The sequence below is a fragment of the Mustela putorius genome, unplaced genomic scaffold (assembly GCF_011764305.1).
Source record: "Mustela putorius furo isolate JIRA1106 unplaced genomic scaffold, ASM1176430v1.1 tig00003845_pilon_pilon_pilon, whole genome shotgun sequence".
In the NCBI taxonomy this organism is placed as follows: Eukaryota; Metazoa; Chordata; class Mammalia; order Carnivora; family Mustelidae; genus Mustela; species Mustela putorius.
The window spans coordinates 93,737,307-93,750,068 of NW_025421998.1; the positions used below are offsets into that span (position 1 = coordinate 93,737,307).

The 12,762-nt window shown below is 47.1% G+C and overlaps 1 protein-coding gene across 1 annotated transcript in view; it reads left to right on the plus strand.

Annotated features, from left to right (window-relative positions):
* The window catches only part of TMEM178B (transmembrane protein 178B), a 337,430-nt gene that overhangs the window by 74,543 nt on the left and 250,125 nt on the right, over nucleotides 1-12,762 (plus strand). The window lies entirely within an intron of this gene.

The following is a 12,762-nucleotide window of genomic DNA, read 5'->3' on the forward strand; positions in this document are numbered from 1 at the left end:
TAACTGGCCATTCAGGGGTGGTCCCTGGTGCGTGTGTCTGGTGGTCTGTTAAGAGGACAGTGCTTGGGGCACCTGAGTGGCGCAGTGGGTTAAAGCCTCTGCCTTTGGCTCAGGTCATGGTCTCAGGGTCCTGGGATCGAGCCCTGCTTCAGGCTCCCTCCTCGGCGGGGAGCCTGCTTCCTCCTCTTTCTCTCTCTTTGTCTGCTCTCTGCCTAATTGTGATCTCTGTCTGTCGAAAAAATAAAATCTTAAAAAAAAATAAAAAGAGGACCTGCTCTCCATGGTCTTCCTGGTTGTGGGTCTGAGTTATGCCGGACCAGCCATGATCTCTGGGCCGGGCTGCTTGTGCTCAGTGATGGAAACTGGCTGGATGTGGGATTAATAAAATTAATAAGCCTTCACAGGATTAAATTATTAACCTTGAGCTCAACATATTTTTATTGGATTTCTCTTGTGCTTGAGGCATTAGGGAAGGGGAAGAGAGTTATAAAGATGAAGGAGACACAGGCTATGTCTCAAAGAGCTTCTAGTTTGACAAGATTAGGACCGGAGTAACCAAGCCAGGATGAATGGAAGGAGGTGGCGCCTGGTATGAGAGAGGGGACGGACATTACTTAGAGCCGCAGGGCTCCACCAAGAGGGTCTGTCGGGTCGGGTCTGGAAAGGTGGAGGGGTTCTGCTCTGTGGGGAATGCACGTGGACTTTGATGGAAAAGCAAAGCCAGAGCTCTGGATGAGGGCTTGGCGGGTAGGGCTGGTTCCTGGGGTGACTTGGCAGAGCTGGTCAGTTGGGGCCAGAAATCAAAGAGCCTTCAGTGTGCATTTGTGGTGTGGCCGTTCTTCTGTGTAGTCCTGAGGGAAACAGTGGCTTCCTTGCAGAAGAGTGAAGAGATCAAAGCTGAGTTTGAAGAGTACTTGATGACCATGCGTGGGTGGCCTGGGCGGGTTGGGAGGCTGGGAGTAGAGGCACCAGTTACACCTGGAGGTTCTTCCAGTGGAATAGGCAGAAGGCAGTGCAGGCCTGAATATGGGTAACTAGGAGGAGAGTGATATTTCTAAAGTGTGTCAGGTAGGACTGTGTGTGTGTGTGTGTGTGCGTGTGTGTGAGAGAAAGAGAGAGAGGTAGGGTGTGGGTGTGTGGATGTGTGTGTGTGTGAGAGAGAGTTGGGGGTGTGTATGTGTGTGAGAGAGGTGGGGGTGTGTATGTGTATGAGAGAGGGGTGTATATGTGTGTGTGAGAGAGAGGTGGGGGTGTGTATGTGTGTGAGAGAGAGATGGGGTATGTATGTGTGTGTGAGAGAGGTAAGGGTGTGTATGTGTGTGTGAGTGGGGTGTATATGTGTGTGTGAGAGGTGGGGGTGTGTATGTGTGTGAGAGAGGGGTGTATATGTGTGTGAGAGAGGTGTGTGTGTGTGTGTGTGAGAGAGAGAGAGGTGGGGGTGTATATGTGAGAGAGGTGAGTGTGTGTGTGTGAGAGAGAGAGAGAGAGAGAAGTAGGGGTGTGTGTGTATGTATGTGAGAGAGAGAGGTAGGGGTGTGTGTGTTTGAGGGAGAGAGGTGTCCGTGTGAGCGCGCATGTGGCGTGTGAGCACATTTGTAGGCAGAAAGGGAGGAATCCCTCCCAGGGCTTGGCAGCCAGAATTCCCTTGCCAGGAACTGATTTCCAGATGCCCCACAGTCAGGTGCCAATAACCGCCTTTGCCCACCTGTGGGGCTTGGCCACCTCTACGAGGATTCCCCTCTCTCCCCACAGGAGCCACAGAGAAGCCCAGAACGGGAGCAGGAAGCTCTCTCAGATCTGGAGTCTGACGCGTGAGACGGGGTGCCCCGTGGCTTCTGGAGCTGTTGCCCTGTTTCCTCTCCAGCCTCTTGCCTCTTACCTTGTTCAGCTCTTGTTTAACATCCCTCTGCTGTCCCTAGGCTCCATGGCTGACTGTCCTCCTTCGACCCCTGCAGGGACACCTGGCACCTTGTCTGCTCTTTGCTGGCATGTGCTACATCCTGGGCTTTTCTGGTTCCAGCCGCTGCCCACCCCCTGGGGCTGATGCCTGAAGAGTGTTTGCACAGAGCAGCTTGATTTTAATAAGTATTTGTGGAATGATTGAGAAACAAGCAAAATGGGCCCAACTAAGTACACTTGCGTTTTAGCCCCACTGCCTAAAGGGATAAAAAAGAATATTCAACCCATTATAGGATGTTGACATCTAATTTTGTTTCTTACTAATGCATAGTTAGGAAAGAATCGTATCCCTCCCATGGTACCAACACTAGCATTTCACTTCATTAATCAAAAGGAGTAGCGTTTGGTGGATTCATGTACTGAAAAAGATGGGGGCTGGTATAAATGTTAAATTTTTAAGTTTTTAATTTTAATTCTAGCATAGTTAACAAATGGCGTTGTACTAGTTTCAGGTGTACAATACAGTGATTCAACAATTTTATACATTTCTCAGTGCTTGTTGTGATACGTGTGCCCGTAATCCCCTCCACTGAGTTCCCCCAACCCCCGCCACTTCCCCTCTGGTAACCATCGATTTGTTCTTTATAGTTAAGAGTCTGTTTCTTGGTTTCTCTCTCTCTCTCTCTTTTTTTCTATTTCTTAAATTCCACAGATGAGTGAAATCCTATGGTATTTGTCTTTCTGTGGCTGACTTACTTCACTTAGTATTATTAGCTCTAGCTCCATCCATGTTGTTGCAAATGGTAAAATTTCATTCTTTTTATGGCTGAATAATGTGTGTGTGTGTGTGTGTATCCATTCATCTTTATCCATTTATTTGTCGATGGACACTTGGCTGCTTCTATAATGGCTATCGCAAACAATGCTGCATAGTTTTTATTTTATCTTATTATTTTTTTCATACATAGTTTTTTTTTTTTTTAAGATTTTATTTATTTATTTGACAGAGAGAAATCACAAGGAGTCGGAGAGGCAGGCAGAGAGAGAGAGGGAAGCAGGCTCCCTGTTGAGCAGAGAGCCCGATGCGGGACTCAATCCCAGGACCCTGAGATCATGACCTGAGCCGAAGGCAGTGGCTTAACCCACTGAGCCACCCAGGTGCCCCTCATACATAGTTTTTAAACCATGACTTCGGAAGGTGGTAGTGTGGGGATAACTCTGTGTTTGCATCTGCTTTCATGGGAGTGAAGAATAAAGCTCAAGAGAGTGTTCACGGAGGGGACACCAACTTCTTTGTTCACCCATGGGTCAAGGAATGATCACGACTGTGGTGCCAAGTGGACATCTGAATCCATTATTTCACAAGCAGACCAAGTCCCTTTCCTACAGAGCATGTCATAGCAAATCCACATAGCCCATTCTCTCCCCAGATAGAGTCCTTCCAAAGCTGCGGCTTTAAGGAAGCGTATCAGCTAGCTTTCACTGTGTAACAACCAACCACAAAACTTCAGTGACTGTTTTGGTCTTTGCGGTGTAGTTCTGGTTGGGGGGGGTCACTCACACATCTGTAGGTTGATGGGGGCCAGTTCTTTACATGCTTGTCCTTCTCCCAGGACCAGCAAGCTAGCCATGGCCTTGCTGTTCACACAGTGTTCTGAGTGTATGTGAACACATGTCCACCTGCTCGAGACTTAGACTGGAAACTGGCCCATTGTTAATCCCACCATACAAAAGTGGCCCAAACAAGTCTCACGGTGAAGCCCCAATTCCAGGGGTAGGGGAATCAATTCTGCCTCGTTGGTGAGAATTGCAGAGTGGTGAAAGGTGAAGCCTGGGACCGTTGATGCATTCCACTGCCCGTTAGTGTTCTCCAGCTAGTAAACACTGTGCTGTAAACAGCTGAAGAAAGCAAAGTTCTGTATTTGAAATGGTCATTTATACACAGGGAGTGAAAACTGATCGTTTAGCGTTTTGGAAATATGGAATATTCACGTTAGAAGGAAACTCAGAGGAAATAAGATCCCAGCTAAATCTCTGTTTGACAGACTATGAAATTTGTAACCCAGATTGGTGAAGTGATTTTCTTAGGGTTTTTAGTAATCAGTGATCATAACTTATTAAAACCTCATTTTTTCCCCTAAATAGAATACCATTTGGTAGGTCTAAGTACACCCCCCCCCCACATTCTCCTTTTAATAAAGAAAGAATCAAATACAACATTTAAAATATTTTAAATATTAGGGCTCACAAAATTCAATATGTGAAAATCACGGAATTGTGAGTTGGCAAATGTGTTGCTGCGTTTGGCGATTGATTCAGAAATGGTAATTTAGGAGTTTTATCATTAGAGGTGCCTCAGTCGGTGAAGTGTGTCTGCTGTCTATTAGATCATGATCGTGGGGTCCTGGGATCGAGTCTTGCATCAGACTCCCTGCTCAGTGGGGACCCTGCTTCTCCCTCTCCCTCTGCCCCTTACCCTGCTTGTGAGCACCTGCTCTCTCTCTCTCTGTCAAATAAATAAATAAAATTGTAAAAAAAAAATGTTATCATTGGAATGAAATAGGCATGCCAGTGTAAGAATCAGAGGCAGCCTGCATGGCTATAGTAAGCTAGGATTCTGTTAATACTGCAGTGCTGACATTGGAGTCACTGAGCGTTGAGACTTAGTGGAGGAAATTGGTCTGGGACAGGACGTGAGGTCCAATGTTGACTTTGCTGCTGGTGTTAGAACCTGGGTTCAAGATTCACCTCTGTGGTTCTTCTTTCACTCATTCGAAAAATGAGAGGTTGGACCAAGGAAGGTTAAGTTTCTAATTTTTCTATCAGTGATACATAGTCCACAGGTTTTCACTCTGTTGCTGTTAATAATAAAGACCTAATCTTTATTCAACTGCATTTGACAGAAAATTCCCCAAATAAGTGGGGAGGCTATAATATAATATATACTAATAAGGCTATAATATAATATATAATATAATATAATACAGAGACTATTTTTTTCCTCATTAAAAACAAAAGGTTTGGAGTTAGAAGTTCAGGGCTGATAATGCAACACTGAGCGTCATCAGGGATCTGTTCTTCTACCTTCCCTGCCATCCTCAGGATATCTTCAAGGTGAACTTGAGGTTGCCTCATGAATCAGTATGGCTGCTGGAGCTCCAGCAATCATCATCATTTAACAGGCCAGCAATAGGAAGAAGTGGAGGAGAGGAAAAAGGCACTTATCCTTCTTTTCGAAAACCTTTTTATTTTGGAATAAGTTTAGATTTACAGAAAAGTTGCAAAGAGAGTTTCCCCTATATCCTTCATTTACCTGTTTCTAATGTTAATATCCTATATAACCATAGTATATTTATCAAAAACCAAGAAGTTAACATTGGTACAACATTATTAACCTAACTTTAGTCTTGACTTGAATTTTACCTTTTGAAAAAAGATTTTATTTATTTATTTTTTAGAGACACAACGAAAGAGGGAACATAAGCAGGGGGAGTGGGAGAGGGAGAAGCAGGCTTCCCACTAATCAGGGAGCCCAATTCGGAGCTCAATCCCAGGATCCTGGGATCATTACCTGAGCTGAAGGCAGACGCTTAACCACTGAACCACACAGGTGCCCGTGATTTTACCAGTTTTTAAATGATGTCCCGTTTTGGTTCCAAGATCCCATCCTGGGTACCACATTTCACTTAGTTGTCATGTTCCTGGTCCCCTCAGTCTGTGACAGTTTCTGTCCTGTTTTTCACCATCTTGATGTTTTTTAAGAATATTGGTTCATATTTTGTAGAAAGCTCCCCAATTTAGGCTTGTTCTTTCACAGTAAGACTACGGTTTAGGGTTTGGAAGAATCCGCAGAGGTGAAGTCGCCATCTCAGAGTCTGTGATCTCAACACAACTCCTTACTGAGATGTTAACCCTGATCCCTTGGTGAGGGGGTTGGCCAGGTCTCTCTACGATCCAGTTACTCTGTTTCCCTTGCCACACCCCTTTGGTTAGAAGTTTCTAAATTCAGCTCCCACTCAAGGGGAATTCAGGCTCACTTCCTGGAGCCCCTTCCTTCCAAGGGCATGAGCGGTCTTGGAAGTCCCGCCCTAAGTTTCTGCTTCGATTGGCTGCACCTCCTTGTCATGTAATCAGAGTGCAGAGCTTTGGCTGGAATCAGGCTGCTTGGGTTCAGATCTGACTGTGGCACTCATTAACAGTATGAATTAGGCAAATCGCTTCTGTGTGTTGCAGTTTTCCTTGGTTTAAAAAGGTGCTGATAATGGTACCTGCTCATAGGGTCGCCATGAAGATGGAGTGAGTTTCTGCATGTAACTGTGCTCAGAATTGGGTTTGGCACCAGCTAGTGAGGGGCAGTCATTGCTAGCCATTGACCTTGTTCCATGGCCATGCCTAGCTGTGAGTGCGGCTGGGAGTGCGGCTGGGAGATGTGGTGGTCTTCCCGGAAGCCACGCGCCTAGCTAAAAATGGGGATGTTTAGTCCAAGGAAGAGAGGGAGGCTGGATATTCAGAGACCTGCCAGCAGCACCCGCCACCTTCACCGGACCCCAGATTTGGGTTGCTAGGCCTATAGTTGGTGGGGCAGTGATGGGAGGATCCTTTCCCTTTCAAAGTCTCCTTAGGAAAGGGTCCACTGTGCTCTCAAGGTGGTTATTGTGGGACCTAGGAGAGTGAGAAACAGACTGTAGCCAGAAGGGAGCTAAGCAGGCATCGGGAGTTCAGGGTCCTGCTGGGTTTGTGGTATCGCTGGGGACCAACCCTCCCTGCGTTGGATTCCCATCGAAGATACCGAGCAGGTGGTCTGCATTCAGCACACACGGATGGCAGCCATGTGTGTCTGTTTGAAAGTGTTTGATACATTTCCTTTTTGAAATGTACCCTTGAACTTCAAAAAGGAGGAGACGGGATGGGCTAGAAGGCTTTGTAGAGTTCAGAGCCACACCACATCTCATGTGTTGACAGAGTGGTAAGAAGGAACATTCCTGGGGATGTGGAGGGCTGACCTCTAGAGGAGCTACTGGAATGACCCAGAACCTGCCCCTGCACCACGTTTTGTGTCTCAGGTGCTCCTTCAGAGCCCAGGATCCTAGGTCACCACCAAGCCTTGCTTGGGGGCTTTCAGGTTTGGAAGGAGAATACAGAGAGGCAGGGCCAGGAGTGGCTCTTCTGCCGATGCTGAGCTCTAAACACTCGCCACAGCTGCCACCCAGCCCAGTAGCATGTTTGGCTTCAGCTCCTGGAGTTCCGTCCCTGCGGGGGGCTTCTGACTATCACTAGGATCCTGGCAACAGTTTCCTCCCAGTCTAATGTTAACTCTACCAGATTCCTGCTTCTCCTATTGTGTTTAGAGAATGATAATGTTATAAGTCCTAGCTGGGGCTTGCTTTGTGGCCCAGAGTTAGTCATTTACCCTCTCTGGGCTCCTTCCTTATCTGTAAGATGGGGATGTTGGCTGACTCTTTGTGCTCTGAGATCCAGCTTTGCTGTGGGCTCCTTGCCCTGGTCTGAGGGCTCGTGGAACAAATTGCTCAACACATTATCCACAGTTGCCCCTGAGTGTGACAGCTTGTCCTCCAATGCAGGGCTTAAGAAATCCCCTCTTTGCCCATGCTTTGGAGGAACATCCAAGGTGGCCCTCAGGGTCATTGTTTTCTCTGGATGACCCCCTAAGCAGCTCCAGTGTGGGATGCCCCATCTCAGCCACGTGCAGCTGCACGAGATTGGTGCAGCAAGTGTGTGAATCGCATTGTTCTCCTGCCTGTCCACGGCTCCTCGCTCTGGTCAGGTCCTATTAGCAATGACAGCTCTGAAGCAGGCTTGGGCCTTTAATCACCTTGCCATGTACGAGGGCCTGGATCTGTGGCTCAGTCTTCCCTCACTCTCTTTCATCCCTTTGATCGGAGAAGGTGCCTGATGTGCTCTCTCACCACCACCTTCCTTCCAATCCTTTTGCAAAATGCTCCGGCCTGTGCTGTCCCCGAATGCATCATTAGTGAATGTAGCACAGCTGTCCTCTGGAATCTGAGGCTGCTACTCTGGAAGGCCTGGTAAAGAGCATTCAGGCCTGGCAGGTTGGGGTGGCCAGGATTCCTCTGCCTGGGCAGCGTTCTGGAGCCCCATTTGCCTGCAGTCTGAGAGCGTCTTCTCTTTGTTCCCCCAGGGAAATGGTGCTCTGAACATGGGTCGGCACCCCACCTAATATTTGCGTGTACAATCCTGCAAAAAACATCATTTTTTAGCTTCTTTCTCCCTTTGCTTGCACTCATGTGTTCCCATATGTATTGAGAATTCTGGTGGCCAGGATTTTACATAGCACTTTTAAAAAAAAGATTTATTTTTTTGAGAGAGCAAGAGAGGGAGAGTGAAAGAGAGCACAAGGCACAGGGAGGGCAGAGGAGATGGAGAGAATCTTAAGCAGACGCCACGCTGAGCGTGGGTCCCAATGAGGGGCTTGATCTCATAATGAGGAATTGGACGCTTAGCCAACTGAGCGACGCAGGCGCCCCGTTTACACAGCACTTTACAGCTTATTTGTATTTCCTCTCTATGTTTTCATCACTTGTCTGATTTTCATGACCTCCCTGTGAGATAGCCAGGGCAGAGGCCAGAAACTCGATTTCCAGAGAGGTTAGGTGATTTGCTTAAGCTGGTGGGGATGGACCATCTCCCTAGCTGGTTCTTCTGTCCCTTCTCATCCAGGACCTTTGACATTTCATGCTTTTGACTCGGTGTCATTTGGTTGACTTCTGGCCTCAAGTCATTCTGGTGACTTTGAGATTAATGCAGACTTCATGGCCTCTCTTTGCACAGATGAGCTCTGCCTTTAAGAAGGTCTTTAGACGGGGCACAGTGGTGAGCCAAGCTCCTCTTTGCTTGTGTATCTGGGGAATGCAACTTGTGGAATTATATCAAACAGGCAAAATACAGAAATTTTCAATCAAGCACGCTCTTCCCCAGATTTTCTCTCATCTTCTCTTTTAAGAAACAGTTCCTCCTGGATATTTTCTTAAACCTCTAAATTCAAATAATTAATATCTAGGCACATGACTTTTGGGGTGATAGGGGCTCTGACTGATCACATGGTCCCAGGCTCGGGAGAGAATCATCCGCATGGCTGCTGGTAGCGTTCCTTCAATATTCACTGAAGTCTGGTCATGCCTAGGAAACTCTGGGGATACAAAGATTAAAAAAATGCTGGTCTGGTCTCAAAAACTCTGGGACTCCTAGGGGTTATTAGATATTTTAGAGCTTCTGCTACAGTTTCCCTTATTTTATTTTTTAAGCATTTACACATAGGCCAATAGCAATAATTCTACAACTCTGAATTAAAATTTCACCCACAATCCCGTCACACCCCCAAATCAAGCTGTTTTTAATGATCTCTGTTCCCTCCTGCTTTTTGTCCAAAGGAGTACTGACTGTGATTTTCTTCACTGTTCTACAGATGTGTTTCCACATTGCCATGGGGGCTTCGTATTTACTAACCAAGTGTAGGTATTTGGGCTTTCCTGTACCATTGGGTACTTAGGTTTCCATATTTTTGCCTTTATGGAGTTGTCATTGACCTTTTCTTTTTTCTTTTCCTTTTTTTTTTTGGCAAATAACTTTATAAGACTTTTGAGTTTCTTCCTCAGCCTAATTCTTGAAGTAGGATTTCCAGGTCAAAGATGGAATACGTTTATGGTTCTTAAGGTATTGTCAGATTTGTGATTCATGTGGTTCTAGTGATTCTATCATCAACAAAGTGGGGTTAAGTCTTCTTCACTGGAGTTGCCCGTGGATGGAGTCCTTTCTGTTAGAACAAGTCATTCTTGGAGTCGCTTGCAGGAACTGTCTTATGGCTGACTGACCCTTGTTTCCTGCGTTGCTGTGCTCCTGTGTGATGTGGTCGGTGACAAAAGTCGTGGGTATGACTTAACCTGGATGTGCTTCTTATGTTCATATGTCAAAGGTGGGTCATGAGTTGTTTCTGGTTCATTATGGGGATCAAATCTTATAACTTACGACATTTCTCTGTAAATGATATGAGAGTCAGCTACTTCTAACGCTGCAGCTGATGGGTCCTCAGATCCCCCGTACTTGTTCTGGATGGCCCTCCCCAGGATGGGAAGGGTGCCTGACCCTAAGCACCCACTAGCTGGCAAGGACTCTAAGTGATGCAGAACCGTATGAGAGAGGAGACGGCGGGGTCGCTGGCAGGCATGCGTGTGAATGGAGGAAGGCCTGGGAGTGCTTCAGAGGAAGAATCCCAGAGCCACCCCTGTCAGTCAGGCCTTCAGGAAAGAGCTGTCCCACCCTTACTCGCCCCACCGTCGTAGGTCTTGTGCTGGGGCCCAAACTCCTAGGTGTGGCTCCTTTCCTGAAGGATGAATGGGCCACTGGAGTGGGAGCTGCAGCTGGTGGAGCAGCTCCTTCTGGGGGTGGCGAGGCTGTGGGGTACACGTGTCCCCCATGGGAAAGTTGGTGTGCCCCTGTCAAAGCCCTGTGCCTTGTTCCCAGACTGCACACACCCCCCCGAGGTACAAATAAATGCTCGAGGTAGAACTCTCTCTTTTTTTTTTTTTCCCCAGTCCCCCAGCTTAGCTCCTTAATGTAGATCTGTTGTCTGTTTATAAGTACCGAATATCCTAGAGTTTTTGCTAGGTGATAGACCCTGTTCTAAGTGCTTTGCATTCCTCCTTTTAACCATATCACGATGCTGTGATGTACGTACTAACATTAAATCTCTTTTCCTGATTGGGAACTATTCTCTGAGCTCAGAGAGCCTGGGGTCACTCAGTTGGTAAGTGATGGAGTGAGGTTGAGAACCCGGGTCTTTAAGACTATTCTGCCCACTGTTGTTTCCGGGCTGTGGCTTGGCCAGACCCACAGCCGTGACTTACGTGGGATCAGGGTGCGTGGTGAGTTTGCCGGCCTCGGTCTCCCTCTTGAGGCTGCCTTCCGAGGCATGCTTGTACATCCCGTATAGAAAGTGGTGCAGGGGCGTCACAGGGGAGAGCCAGCAATGGGGATGGTGTCCCCCGTGGGATGGTGGGGAGCGGGCGAGCAGTGAAACGGGGCTGGTGAACATGGGTGAGCAGCCCAGGGCCGCGTGCCTGCAATTCCTGTTGGGATCTCTGCACCTTCATTTCGAGCAAATGCTTGTTGAGAACCTGCCGTGTGCTGTGCTGGCGCCATCGTGGTTACGGCCATTTGTCACGTGCTTGCTGACCTCCAGGCACCGTGGTAAGTGCTTGATACACGTTTTCACTGTCCCTCCTGGCCATGCTTATGTCTTTTACAGGAAACTGAGGCACATAGAGATTAACTTGCTTGGTCAGGGTCACACAGTTGGAACCAGGATTTCAACTCCCAGGACAGTGGCTTGTTTCATTGCATCATTTCATGTCAATGACTCATTCACTCATTCACAAATGCTTAAGCAGAGCCTGCTAGGTGCCCGCCACACTACTGAGCCCTGGGTTAAAGGATGAAACCCTGAGGGGTTGGTGCCAAAGAGAATATTGATAGTGTTACATAGAAAGTTCCAGACTCCACGTCTCTGTCCATGATGAGGGGTGTCAGGGATGAACCTAGCACCCCGAAGACAAGCAGGTTTGGTTGCAGAGTCTCATCGGTAGTAATCAGGGAGGACTCTAAGACCTCCTGGCAGCCCAGGATGCCACAGAGTGGGGCCTGAGAAGATTTAGCCCGGAATAGATGTGGGCGGAAACAGTTACAGCCACGTCAGCTGAGGGCAGAGGAAATCAGCGATTAGACGTTGAAGGTGCAGTACTTCGTTTGCTCTACATAATTACGTGTAAGTTCTATCCCAAAGCAGAAATAGTCATTTTCAATTAATTCTTTTGTTCTCTTCATTAAATCCTAGTTAAAATATTCCGTGAGGTATTGTTAGAGAGGAGATCCGCACAACTGTATTTGTGTGTGTGTGTGTGTGTGTGTGAGAAAGAGAGAGATTGAGAGAGCGAGAGAGAGAGTAAATTCTACAAGATGGACTATAAGTAAGCTCCTCAAAGGCAAGAACCATGTCACATACGTGAATTTGTCCCCAATGCCCAGCACAGTGCCTGACATGGAGTAGATACTTAGTAAATGTTCCCTTCTTGAGTTGAATGAATAATATGCAAAGTTTCATGGAAACAGAATGGAGCCACTGATCACTTCACCACCCCCTCCCTAAACTTTTCCCCTAGGTGTTCGGAAAAGGCTTCCCTGAGGAGGGATATTTGCGTCCGATCTTCAAGAGGGGACTGTGGTCGTGGTTGAGGTTGTGGGGATATGGAAGAAGATAGCCTATCTCCCATGAAACTTAAAACCCTGACAACGTATAAATCCTATCGGAGCAGTATGACAATGATTTAGGCCTGCAGTTTTTTTTTTTTTTTTCCCCCCTGAATGTCAACCCCAATCAATCCATCATGGTAGCCTGAATTTGTGTGGAGGGGAGGATTTGGAAGTGTTGTGCTAACGTTGCTTGATGGTCTTGCCTGCCGTGGTGTGGGAGGGGTGCTGGGGTATTTGTATCACACGTTGGCCAGCTCTGTTTTAAGACTCTGGGCTTTTAAAGAAAAGCCCCACTCCTTCCTTTTACCTCATTCCCATCAATAAGGGGAAGCAGATTTATGGCTAAAAGAGGACTGGCAATGTATTTGGTGCCAACTCACAGAAGGGCACAGGACCATACAGGTGAGAAAAGTGGTTCTCTACTTTTTCATCAGAGTTTTCCATCACAAAAGGATTTCTTATGAGGCTGAAGGTGTAGAATCAATAGGCTTTGAAGAGATTCTAGTGGAGATGTTCTCTTTAAAAATTAGAAAGGAATTATGCCTCTGGGAGGACAGAGAAATGAACATTTTAGCACTC